Source organism: Leucopleurus acutus, assembly GCF_964270905.1.
Source record: "Leucopleurus acutus genome assembly, chromosome: 7".
Classification (NCBI taxonomy): domain Eukaryota; kingdom Metazoa; phylum Chordata; class Mammalia; order Artiodactyla; family Delphinidae; genus Leucopleurus; species Leucopleurus acutus.
Window position 1 is genome coordinate 85,748,296 of NC_139150.1, and position 14,106 is coordinate 85,762,401.

Here is a 14,106-nt window from a genome sequence, read left to right on the forward strand (position 1 = left end):
TGGGGTGGTGAAGGGGCCTAATTTCTCTGAGGTCGATGGATTTTCTTCCACAAAATCAGGGCTCTGTTAGTAAGGGAAAGACAGGATATCAGGTAGGATACAATGAGTAAGGCTATAAACATGAAGTACTTGCTTTACGAAGAAACTGAATTTAGGAGTTACTGCCATTAGACAATATCTCTTACAGGCCTTTGTCTTCTGGTCTTCAAGCCTTGGGGTTACTGAAGCGAGCCTGCGCTTCCTTCAGGAGGCTTTATCTTTTTGCTATTCAGGTCTGCATGAAGTCTGAAAATGGCTTAACTGTATATTTTTCTTTTGAATCCTAGTCCTTATATATCAGTTAGGTAAGGTGGAAGAAACAGACCCCAAATAAAGTGACTTTAAAAAGAGAGTGGCTTCTCTTGGTGGGAATGTAAATTGGTGCAGCCGCTATGGAAAACAGTACAGAGGTTCCTCAACAAATTAAATATAGAGCTGCCATATGACCCAGCAATCCCACTCCTGGACATATATCCAGACAAAACTATAATACGAAAAGATACATGCAATCCTCTGTTCATACCAGCACTATTTACAATAGCCAAGACCTAGAAACAACCTAAATATCCATCGACAGATGAATGGATAAAGAAGATGTGGTATATTATGGAATATTACTCAGCCATAGAAAAGAAAGAAATAATGCGATTTGCAGCAATATGGATGGACCCAGATATTATCATACGAAACGAAGTAAGTCAGAAAGAGAAAGACAAATACCATATGATATCACTTATATGTGGAAGCTAAAATATGACACAAATGAACATAATCTATGAAATAGAAGCAGACTCACAGACATAGAGAACAGGCTTATGGTCGCCAAGGGGGAGGTGACATGGGGGTAGGGAAGGATTGGGAGTTTGGGATTAGCAGATGCAAACTATTATATACAGGATGGAAAAACAACACGGTCCTAATGTATAGCACAGGGAACTATATTCAATATCCTGTGATAAACCATAATGGAAAAGAATATGAAAAAGAATATATATATGTATAACTCAGTCACTTTGCTGTATAGCAGAAATTAACACAACATTGTAAATCAACTATACTTCAATAAAATTTTTAAAAAGAGAGTGGCTTATCTCTCTTGGCACAAGTGCAGAGGTAGATAGTTCAGAGCTGGTATTGTGGCTCTGTCCACAAAGTCCTCAGGGTTATAGGCTCCTTCTATCTCATTGCTTTCCCATAAGCCTCTGAAGGTTAAATTATAAACCAAGTTGGCTACTCTAGGAGTAGCCAACACATCTGCGTTCCAGTCAACAGGAAGGAGGATGGGAAGAAAACAAACTCATGTTCTATCTATTTTATAAGGGATGCTACATTATACTTACTCTTACTGTCAATTAACCAGCACTTAGTCACAGGGCCACATCTAGCTGCAAGGGAGGCTGGAAAATATTGTCTTTTTTCTGAGTGGTCATGTGTCCAGCTAAGATAGGATATTCTGTTATCTAAAATGTGAGGGATTCTATTTTTGTGAGGAAAACAGCCTGGATATTGAGGGATAGCCAGCAGTCTCCGCCTTCTCCTCCTTTATTGTATTTAGTTCACCTGGGCCAAGTCAGAAATTCTCTTGAAATTAAATCCAATGCACTAAATCTCAGTGGGAATATTAACAGATTTCATGGAGCTGATAGCATCAGAGGGAAAAATAGTCATTGATGAAAAGCATATCTGAAACCAGGCTATATGCACTCCAATTATGCAGACCTTATGAAAATACAACAGCTTGTGGCATGAATAAATACTCAAAAATAGGAGTTTTAGAACTGAAAGACTAAAGATTTTCAGGAGCTATTGAATGAATGCAAGATGTTAACTTTGATTCTGTGAAGCATTGATTTTGTGTATATTAACATGAAATCAAAATTATACTTACACCAATAATTTTCATCAAAAAAAGTATTTTCTAGAAAACTATTTTTTAAATGGATCATTAAAGCATTATAAATAGAAGTCCCTGAACACTCTTGGACCCAATCAAAAATACTTTTCTTTTGTGAGAAATTTTTTGATAGACTTTTGAGATTTAGCTTTAAGAAGTAATATGCAAAGTAAGGTAAGCCAAAGTGGGGCTGAGGGTATATTTTCCCTTCAGTTGCTGGCCTGGGTATTTTACAAGTTTGATGGGTTCTTCTCCATCTAAAGATAAATACTATATTTAAAAATATCTGAAGACTGAAGCTACAAAAGCAAAACTAGAGATAGAGTATTAAAAAAAGACAGTGAGTTGCGATTCTTTAAATTTTCATTTTTTTCAAGATAACCTTTATTTATTTATTTATTTTTCATGTTTGAAAATGAAACATTTATTGCTGTGTTTATGTATCAAGTATATAAACTGACTTGATTTACCTTTTTCTATGTATTTTGAGGTATAAGAAACTGACATTAAAATATCAGGGTTTTTATAATCTTTCAAATTAAAACCAAAGGATCTCCTCTGTAGGAAAGGTGGCACTTACATAATTATAATTTCAAGTGTTGTGCAAATAACCTTCAAGAACACACACCATATTTTGCATAAACCAGAGTCTTAGAAATTGATTTCTTTAAAAAAAAAGATTACATTTTTTCATCATAATTTATTCTGTAAAAGCTGACTTTTCCTACATAACCATGAGAAACAGGTAGAAAGAAAAAAAGACAATGGAAGGAGGTCTTTATTTTTATGAGTACAAATATAACAAAGTGTCAGTTGAGACATGGCGGTGATTGGTACTATATGAATGACTCAGAAAAACAAAGTAGCTCATATGAAGTGATTTGCTGTCTTGGCTCTAGTTGTTTAACTGCCACATACAGAGTTTTAACTGCACACTTTTCCAGTTTTCTGAGTTCTTTTTAGCCCGACTCATCAAAATGAGAAAACTTCTGCATCTAAACCAACTTTTTATAACTTGTTAATATCAGAAATGACCAGGCTCGTGACTGCAATCCAAGTTCTAAAATTCTATTTGAAATCTTTAATATAAAACATAGTACTTTCTGGAGCAAATTTCATTATGCCAATTTAATGCCATGATCAACTTTATATTATAGTTAAACTGTCTTGTTTTTCCATTTTTACTAAAATCATTTTAGCTGGAATCAATTCCAGTTCTTTTACATTTGAAGTTATAATTCAGTATTATTTTTTCTCTTCATGAAATATACTAGCCATTGGAGCTTCTGACATCATGAACTTTCTTTTGTGGGTAATTAACCAAGGCCAATTTTTTTTTCTGCACAAACTTTGTAGATCTAAATTTTGACATGAATATTTGATTTTTTTTTTTTTTTTTCCGCGATACGCGGGCCTCTCACTGTTGTGGCCTCTCCCGTTGCGGAGCACAGGCTCTGGACGCGCAGGCTCAGCGGCCACGGCTCACGGGCCCAGCCGCTCGGCGGCATGTGGGATCTTCCCGGACCGGGGCACGAACCCGTGTCCCCTGCATCGGCAGGCGGACTCTCAACCACTGCGCCACCAGGGAATCCCTGAATATTTGATTTTTACATCAACTTTTACTAAACGACAAATTTTACCTTGTCTGTATTTCTCGGCTTTTTCAGTTTTCAATGTTACCAATCAGTAGTTCTTTTTCAGCCAGTGTTTATTCTACAATAAAATTGTGTCCAGTTTTAGTCAATGTTAATTTCATTTTGTATTGATTATTTTTATCAAGTCCAGTTTTTCCTGTCAATCTAGCCACAGTATTCTTGGTATTCAGATAGCCAGGCCAGGGAATTCCTTGGCGGTCCAGTGGGTAGGACTCTGCGCTTTCACTGCCGAGGGCCAGGGTTCAATCCCTGGTCAGGGAACTAAGATCTGGCAAGTAGTGTGGAGCTGCAAAAAAAAAAGAAAAAGAAAAAAGAAAAAGCCAGGCCAAAACAACAAAAAAGTGATAAGTAGCTACTCTGACAAATTTGGTGGCTTTATGAAACAGAATTTTTTTTTTTTAAGAAGATGTTGGGGGTAGGAGTTTATTAATTTTATTTAGTTTTGCTGTGTTGGGTCTTCATTTCTGTGCGAGGGCTTTCTCTAGTTGTGGCAAGCGGGGGCCACTCTTCATCGTGGTGCGCGGGCCTCTCTTGTTGCGGAGCACAGGCTCCAGATGCGCAGGCTCAGTAGTTGTGGCTCACGGGCCTAGTTGCTCCACGGCATGTGGGATCCTCCCAGACCAGGGCTCGAACCCGTGTCCCCTGCATTAGCAGGCAGATTCTCAAGCACTGCGCCACCAGGGAAGCCCTATGAAACAGAATTTGACAATGGAACAGATCCTAGGAATCACCTAGTTCAATCCTTTCGTTTAACAAGTGAAAAAACAGGTGTAGAGAGGTCACATGACTTGCCAGAGAGAGGTTAGAAAGGCTTGAGCAAAGGCAGTGATTAGTTAGAATGGAGGTGATGGGCAGATGTGATAAATATTGAAGAGATCAAGATCAGGACAAGGAGAGGAACAAGTCTGGGATGATGCTGGATTTCAGGCTTTGGTGAGTGGGTCGACATTGATGCTGTTAACTGAGACAGAATACTTGAGTAGGTTAGGTTTGGGGGCCAGGGTAGATAATGAGTTCAGTTTTAAATGTCCAGTTTGAGATGCCAACTGGATATCTCAGTGGAATCTGAGTACTTCAATAAGAAATTTTGAAAGGCTTGGGTGGTGAGATAGGCTTGGGAGTTATCAGCTTACAGGTGATAGTCACATGAAAGTAGACAAAAATCACCATCCTGGGAAGATATCCATCAAGGAGGCAAAGTTGTAGCTTGCAGGCCTCATCTGGCCTGCAGATGCATTTTGTTTGATCCAAAAAAGAGTTCAACAAAATTTGAATTAGTTACCAACATTTGAAATTTGAGAGATTTCATGTATCTGCATATTGATTTCTCTTTAAAAATGGGAGGATCTATCACTAGGAAAGATTGCTGGTTGGCAAAAATCAATTAGAGCTGAGAAGGGACCATGAGCTCCAGTTCTTCATAGTCTCTATCCACGAGGTTCATTCCTTTGTGTTCACTGCCTGGGCACTGTAGGCTTTTGGGCTTGCAGCCCCTGATGTAGCATAAGAAGATCAAGGGGTAAAGAGTTAAGGAAAAGGAAAGGAAAAAGGAGCCCCTTGATGGAAACTGAGCGGAGATGATCACAAAGGTAAGAGGAGAACTGAGAGGGCTTGGTAACAAAGAAGTAAAGGGATCAGGGTTGAAAGGAGGAGGAGAAAATCTTGTGAAGTATTAGGAATTGTCTTAGCTGTGTTATCCAGCTATTTGCAAAAGCCCAAAATTTAGAAGTCATTTCGACACCTTTCTTTCCCTATGGCCTTATCTAATCTATCTCCAAGTCTGTCACATCTACCGCCAAATTACTCCTTAAATTTGTTCACTTCTCTCCATCATTTCTTACCTGATCATTGCAAAAGCAACTGTTCTCTTTGAACCCTTTCTCGGACTCCAAATCGTTTATTCTTATACACAGCAGGCAGGGTGATCTTATAAAACCAGATCCTGTCACTTGCATGTTTACAACTCTTCACTGGCTTCCCATTATAGTTAAAATAAAATCCATGCCTCCTGCAAAGAAACTTTGCGAGATCAGAACTCTCCTTGCCTTGTTAATCTCATCATCTATTCTTCCCCTAGCCTATTTTCTCACTTTCTCAAGGGCACCACTACATTCAGTCCCCTCCCCATAGCTTTCCATCATTCTCTTGGTTGTTCTTGCTCCAGATCTTCATAGAGCTGGCTTCTTCCCTTCTCAGCTTAATGAGCCTCTTCATAGGGCACTTCTCTGACATCCTCCTTTAGTTTTTGAGTAACTCACATGATTTTTTTGGTTTTTAAGTGAAAATAAAAGTTATGATTACACTATACTGTAGTCTATTAAGTGTGCAATAGCATTATGTAAAAAAAATACTTACCTTAATTAAAAATACTTTATTGCTAAAAAATGCTAACTATTATCTGACAGTGGCAGGGTTGCCCAGTGGCATAAAGTGAAGGGCAATAAAATGAGATACGCCTAAAATATCTTTGGTGAGTTATTCAATGTTTGCTTTCTCCATGAGGAAGCATTGTGTCTGTTTTGTCATCGCTGTATCCCAGATTCTGTAACAGTGCTTGCCTGGAACACAATAGGACTTAAACTGTGCTGGAACGAACGAGTATACAAACAAGAGTTATATACGGAAGAGGAAGAGCAAAATAAAGAATAAAAAGTCCATGTCTGTATTTCAATAACATTTTTTTTCTTAAGTCCCTATAAGATTTTGTAACTAGGAGTAGGAGGGTAAGACGGCGACCCTACAAAATCCAAAACAAGCCTTTTTCACTCCTTCCCAAGCCCCAGGCAGCTCCGCGCCTGCGCAGACCTCCACTGCCCCACCCCCTGCACTCAAGGGGCGGGGCCAGGCGGACGGCGGCTCGGGCGCGCGAGGATGACGTCACTCGGCGCGTGCCCGGGTAGCCCGTGGTAACACCTAGTCTGCGGAAGTGGAGACGAGCGGGCAGGCGGCTGACACAGGTAACCTGAGCGCTCCCTGTTGGGTCCCTGCCTTCCTCTCCAGCGGCACCTGGATGGCGGCGGGGTCAGCAGCGTCCCGTTTTGAAGGCAGCCAGGAGCCCACCCCTACCCTCATCTTTCTTGATCACCTGGGTTCCCATTCCCTCTCAGTCCTTCCAGACTCCTGAAGCTGAACCAGTTCTGGGGACTGGGCTGAGCCTGCCACTTCTCTCCGCCTCCACCCTCGGGTGGTGATGGGCTCTGATGCTCCTCTCCCCGGTGGCACAGACATTTCCCAGACTGCAGTTGCCGCCTCCTTCCTGTGTTGCCTCCAAGGCCCACCTAACCCGCCTCTCTCCGCTCCTAGCCCCACAGGGCTCAAATCCAATCTTGTTTAAGGAGACAGAACAGTTTCCGATTCTGTTCATTTCCACTTGCAGTGACACCCGGCCACCTTCCCTCCTCCCCGAGGATCCTTACTGAGAGCACCAAGTTTTGAGTTATTGTGTCCCTAAAGAGCATTCGTTCACTGTCAGTCTGGAGTTTTGCTCATTAAGGCATGTGTTTGTTGGGTAAGGGGGTGGCGCAGTAATGTGAAAATATATTGCTATAATAAATGATCCACATGGCATCCAGTCAACCGTCGAGATAGATGAAACAGTTACAGCATTTCATTAAAATGCTCCTGTCCTGTATTTCTTTTTTGTTTTCAAGCAATGATTACAATTATCCTCGCAAAGGTAGCCGTCAAAATAAATAAGCAACAGTACCCAACTAGGAATGTTTAGACCGCCAAAAAATGATAGGATTCGTATTGTTGATAAAGGAATGCGGGTTATTACAAAACCAACCAGAAAAGATATGGGTGGGGAAACAGGATTCCGACGTTTTTGTCTCATTTGATGATTTGGTTTTGTATTTTCTTGTACTTTCATATGCTCCATTTTTGAATAGGGCATATGGTACTGTACTTACTGTAATTCTGAGAAGCCTATGAATGACTTGCTAATTGGTAAGATTAGGCTCTTACATTTGGGGGACAAAGTAGAAAAAGGTTAGGGAATAATAGTAGTCGCTGTTTGTTGACCATCTGCTATATCCCAGGGACTGTGTTCAGCACTTTGCATGTGTTTTTTCCTTAGCTCACACAAGAACCTTGTGAGTTAGGAATTAGTATCCTCAGCTTACAGGGAAGGAAACTTTGGTTCAGGTATGTGAAATTAACTTGCCAAAAATTCATGGTAACTATACTGGTGGAGACAAGCTTGAAGTTCAGTTCTATGTATGAGTTGAAAGCCTGTACTTTTTTTTTTTTATAACTCACTATGAGTGATCAGATTCTAGGCTTTTTACAATAATGACACAATTCTGAGTTTATTCACTCATCTATCCAAATGATTTGACACTTTCTAATATCTTTAGTATTAAGTTCTTATATACCTAGAATCAAAACACGTGGAAACCTTAATTTATTTATGATCCCCCTACACACACCACACACACACACACACACACACACCACACACACATACCATATTTCATTAAGAATGAGATAATTGGCAAATAAGATTGCTCAGTAACTTTCTGTTTAGAGCTCTCAGGGAATGAGTAATTTTGGACAGTTGAAAGTTTTACCCCTTTAGAAATGAAAATCATATTGACAGTTTTGGATGGAAAAAATTTAAATGCACTAAATAATTCTTTGCCTTCTAAAACAGTAAGTATACTGAACATATTTTAACTTTCCCTTATGTCTCAGAGCAGTCATTATGAATCTCATTTATTGTTGTGTTGTGATTTGGTGATTTCCTCAGGACATTTGTTATATTTGGCCCCCAAACTGCTTTGCATTTTGAGTTTTCCTAGACTTTATATAGTGTACTCCTTAATATCACCAAGAGATTGTAAACCATAGCAATTAAAATTAAGGACCGGGAAAGCACACTTGTAGGATTCCAGTCCTTACTCTGCCACTTACTAGTAGGACAGTGAGCCCAGACAACGTGGTTGACCCCTCTACACCTCAGTTTCCTCGTTTGTAAAATGGGAATAATAAGAATACTTGTTGTCTGAGGTTGTTGTGAGGGATGTGAGTTAGTAGTATATGTAAAGAGGTTATAACAAACCACGCATATTCTAAGAGCCATGTAAGTGTTTCTAATATTATTATTAGTCTGGTTTTGGCTTTTTGTTCTTTGAATATTGTATTCTACTTCTTTGAAAAATTTTTTTCTAATTTATTTTTATTTTTTTAATTGACGTATAGTTGATTTACAATGTTCTGTTATTTTCAAGTGTACAGCAAGGTGATTCAGTTATACATACATATATATATTCTTTTCCATTATAGATTATTACAAAACATTGAATATAGTTCCCTGTGCTATACAGTAGGTCCTTGTTGTTAATCTATTTTATATGTAGTAGTATGTATCTGTTAATCCCAAACTCCTAATTTATCCCTCCTGCCTCTTTCGACTTTGGTAACCATAAGTTTGTTTTCTGTGTCTGTGAGTCTATTTCTGTTTTGTAAATAAGTTTGTTTGTATCCTTTTTTTAGATTCCACATATAAGTGATATCATATGGTATTTGTCTTTCTCTGTCTGACCTACTTCACTTAGTATGGTAATCTCTAGGTCCATCCATATTGCCATCCATATTGCTGCACATGGCATGATTTCATTCTTTTTATGACTGAGTAATATTCCATTGTACATATATACCACATCTTCTTTATCCATTCATCTGTTGTTGGACCTTTAGTTTGCTTCCATACCTTGGCTATTGTAAATAGTGCTGCTGTGAACATTGGGGTGCATATATCTTTTTCAATTAGAGTTTTTGTCTTTTCTGAATATATGCCCAGGAGTGGGATTGCAGGATCATATGGTAATTCTAATTTTAGTTTTTTAGGGAACCTCCATACTGTTCTCTATAGTGGCTGCACCAGTTTATATTCCTACCAACAGGGTAGGAGGGTTCCTTTTTCTCCACACCCTCTCCAGCATTTATTATTTGTAGACAGTTTAATGATGGCCATTCTGACTGGTGTGAGGTGATACCTCACTGTAGTTTTGATTTGCATTTCTCTATGAAAATTGTTATTCTTTGAATAGTATTTGATATGTGGTAATTACAAGAAAATTAAATTATACTAACTAGAATCCTGTATCCTAACCTGTATGTTAATTAATTAATTTATTTCTAGTTTCTTTCGTCTTTTCTCTGCTTTATTTTCTTACTTTTTAACATCCTTATTGGAATATAATTGCCTTCAATGGTGTGTTAGTTTCTGCTTTATAACAAAGTGAATCAGCTATACACATACATATATCCCCATATCTTCTCCCTCTTGCGTCTCCCTCCCACCCTCCCTATCCCACCCCTCTAGGTGGTCACAAAGCACGGAGCTGATCTTCCCGTGCTATACGGCTGCTTCCCACTAGCTATCTGTCTTACATTTGGTAGTGTATATATGTCCATGCCACTCTCTCACTTCATCCCAGCTTACCCTTCCCCCTCCCTGTGTCCTCAAGTCCATTCTCTATGTCTGCGTCTTTATTCCTGTCCTGCCTCTAGGTTCTTCAGAACCTTTTTTTTTTTATTTTCTAGATTCAATATATATGTGTTAGCATACGGTATTTGTTCTTCTATTTCTGACTTACTTCACTCTGTATGACAGACTCTAGGTCCATCCACCTGACTACAAATAACTCAATTTTGTTTCTTTTTATGGCTGAGTAATATTCCATTGTATATATGTGCCACATCTTCTTTATCCATTCATCTGTCGATGGACACTTAGGTTGCTTCCATGTCCTGGCTATTGTAAACAGTGCTGCAGTGAACATTGTGGTACGTGACTCTTTTTGAATTATAGTTTTCTCAGGGTATACACCCAGTACGGGGATTGCTGGGTCATATGGTAGTTCTGTTTTTACTTTTTAAGGAACCTCCATACTGTTCTCCGTAGTGGTTGTATCAATTTACATTGCCATCAACATTGCAAGAGGGTTCCCTGTTCTCCACACCCTGTCCAGAATTTATGTTTGTAGATTTTTTGATGATGGCCATTCTGACTGCTGTGAGGTGATACCTCATTGTACTTTTGATTTGCATTTCTCTAATGATTAGTGATGTTGAGCATTCTTTCATGTGTTTGTTAGCTATCTGTATATCTTCTTTGGAGAAATATCTATTTAGGTCTTCTGCCCATTTTTGGATTGGGTTGTTTTTTTGATATTGAGCTTCATGAGTTGCTTGTAAATTTTGGAGATTAGTCCTTTGTCAGTTGCTTCATTTGCAAATGTTTTCTCCCATTCTGAGGGTTGTCCTTTTGTCTTGTTTATGGTTTCTGTTGCTGTGCAAAAGCTTTTAAGTTTCATTTGTTTATTTTTGTTTTTATTTCCATTTCTCTAGGAGGTGGGACAAAAAGGATTTTGCTGTGATTTATGTCATACAGTGTTCTGCCTATGTTTTCCTCTAAGAGTTTTATAGTGTCTGGCCTTACATTTAGGTCTTTAACCCATTTTGAGTTTATTTTTGTGTATGGTGTTAGGTAGTGTTCTAATTTTATTCTTTTACATGTAGCTGTCCAGTTTTCCCAGCATCACTTATTGAAGAGGCTGTCTTTTCTCCACCGTATATTCTTGCCTCCTTTATCAAAAATAAGGTGACCACATATGCATGGGTGTATCTGTGGGCTTTCCATCCTGTTCCATTGATCTATATTTCTGTTTTTGTGCCAGTACCATACTGTCATGATTACCGTAGCTTTGTAGTATAGTCCAAAGTCCGGGAGCCTGATTCCTCCAGTTTTGTTTTTCTTTCTTAAGATTGCTTTGGCTATTCGGGGTGTTTTGTGTTTCCGTACAAATTGTGAAATTTTTTGTTCTAGTTCTGTGAAAAATTCCATTGGTAGTTTGATTGGGATTGCACTGAATCCGTAGATTGCTTTGGGTAGTATAGTCATTTTAACAATGTTGATTCTTCCAATCCAGGAACATGGTATGTCTCTCCATCTGTTGGTATCATCTTTAATTTCTTTCATCAGTGTCTTATAGTTTTCTGCATACAGGTGTTTTGTCTTCTTAGGCAGGTTTATTCCTAGGTATTTTATTCTTTTTGTTGCAGTGGTAAATGGGAGTGTTTCCTTAAATTCTCTTTCAGATTTTCCATCATTAGTGTATAGGAATGCAAGAGATTTCTGTGCATTAATCTTGTATCCTGCTACTTTACCAAATTCATTGATTAGCTCTAGTAATTTTCTGGTAGTGTCTTTAGGATTCTCTGTGTATAGTATCATGTCATCTGCAAACAGTGACAGCTTTACTTCTTTTTTTCCAATTTGGATTCCTTTTATTTCTTCTTCTTCTCTGATTGCTGTGGCTAAAACTTCCAAAACTATTTTGAATAATAGTGGTGAGAGTGGGCAACCTTGTTTTGTTCCTGATCTTAGTGGAAATGGTTTCAGTTTTTCACCATTGAGAACGATGTTGGCTGTTCGTTTGTCCTATATGGCCTTTTTTATGTTGAGGTAACTTCCCTCTATTCCTACTTTATGGAGGTTTTTTATCATAAATGGGTGTTGAATTTTGTCCAAAGCTTTTTCTGCATCTATTGAGATGGTCATATGGTTTTTCTCCTTCAGTTTGTTAATATGGTGTATCACATTGATTGATTTTCATATACTGAAGAATGCTTGCGTTCCTGGAATAAACCCCACTTGATCATGGTGTATGATCCTTTTAATGTGCTTTTGGATTCTGTTTGCTAGTATTTTGCTGAGGATTTTTGAATCTATGTTCATCAGTGATATTGGCCTGTAGTTTTCTTTCTTTGTGACATCTTTGCCTGGTTTTGGTATAGGGTGATGGTGGCCTCGGAGAATGAGTTTGGGAGTGTTCCTCCCTGTGATATATTTTGGAAGATTTTGAGAAGGATAGGTGTTAGCTCTTCTCTAAATGTTTGATAGAATGTGCCTGTGAAGCCATCTGGTCCTGGGCTTTTGTTTGTTGGAAGACTTTTAATCACAGTCTCAATTTCAGTGCTTGTGATTGGTCTGTTCATATTTTCTATTTCTTCCTGGTTCAGTCTCAGGAGGTTGTGCTTTTCTAAGAATTTTTCCATTTTTGCAGGTTGTCCATTTTATTGGCATATAGTTGCTTGTAGTAATCTCTCATGATCCTTTGTATTTCTGCAGTGTCAGTTGTTATTTCTCCTTTTTCATTTCTAATTCTATTGATTTGAGTCTTCTCCCTGTTTTTCTTGATGAGTCTGGCTAATGGTTTATCAATTTTGTTTATCTTTTGAAAGAACCAGCTTTTAGTTTTATTGATTTTTGCTATCGTTTCCTTCATTTCTTTTTCATTTATTTCTGATCTGATCTTTATGATTTCTTTCCTTCTGCTAACTTTGGGGGTTTTTTTGTTCTTCTCTCTGTAATTGCTTTAGCTGTAAGGTTAGGTTGTTTTTTTGAGGTGTTTCTTGTTTCTGGAGGTAGGGTTGTATTGCTACAAACTTCCCTCTTAGAACTGCTTTTGCTGCATCCCATAGGTTTTGGGTCATTGTGTTTTCATTGTCATTTGTTTCTAGGTATTTTTTGATTTCTTCTTTGATTTCTTCAGTGATCTCTTGCTTATTAAGTAGTGTATTGTTTAGCCTCCATGTATTTGTATTTTTTACAGATTTTTTCCTCTAATTGATATCTAGTCTTATGGTGGTGTGGTCGGAAAAGATACTTGATACGATTTCAGTTTTCTTAAGTTTACGAAGGCTTGAATTGCGGACCAACATGATCTATCCTGGAGAATGTTCCATGAGCACTTGAGAAGAAAGTGTATTCTGTTTTTGTTGAATGGAATGTCCTGTAAATATCAATTGAGTCCATCTTGTTTAATGTATCATTTAAAACTTGTGTCTCCTTATTTATTTTCATTTTGGATGGTTTGCCCATTGGTGAAAGTGGGGTGTTAAAGTCCCCTACTATTATTGTGTTACTGTTGATATCCCCTTTTATGGCTGTTAGAATTTGCCTTATGTATTGAGGTGCTCCTATGTTGGGTGCATGAATATTTATAATTTTTATATCTTCTTGGATTGATCCCTTGATCATTATGTAGTGTCCTTCTTTGTCTCTGGTAATAGTCTTTATATAAAGTCTATTTTGTCTGTAATGAAAATTGCTACTCCAGCTTTTTTTGACTTCCATTTGCATGGAATATCTTTTTCCATTCTCTCACCTTCTGTCCGTATGTGTCCCTAGGTCTGAAGTGGGTCTCTTGTAGACAGCAAATATACGGGTCTTGTTATTGTATCCATTCAGCCAGTCTGTGTCTTTTGGTTGGAGCGTTTAATCCATTTACATGTAAGGTACTTATAGATGTGTATGTTCCTATTACCATTTTCTTAATTGTTTTGGGTTTGTTATTGTAGGTCTTTTCTTTCTCTTGTGTTTCCTGCCTAGAGAAGTTCCTTCAGCATTTGTTGTAAAGCTGGTTTGGTGGTGCTGAATTCTCTTAGCTTTTGCTTGTCTGTAAATATTTTAATTTCTCCTCGAATCTGAATGAGATCCTTGCTGGG

The 14,106-nt window shown here is 38.2% G+C and overlaps 1 protein-coding gene across 1 annotated transcript in view; it reads left to right on the top strand.

Annotated features, from left to right (window-relative positions):
- Positions 1–6,498: 6,498 nt before the first annotated feature.
- LOC309963822 (aminopeptidase O-like) overlaps positions 6,499–14,106 on the top strand; it is a gene marked incomplete at its 3' end in the record, with an annotated part of 71,440 nt that continues 63,832 nt past the window's right edge. Inside the window, exon 1 of the mRNA XM_082842353.1 lies at positions 6,499–6,545. The remainder of the gene's footprint in view (positions 6,546–14,106) is intronic.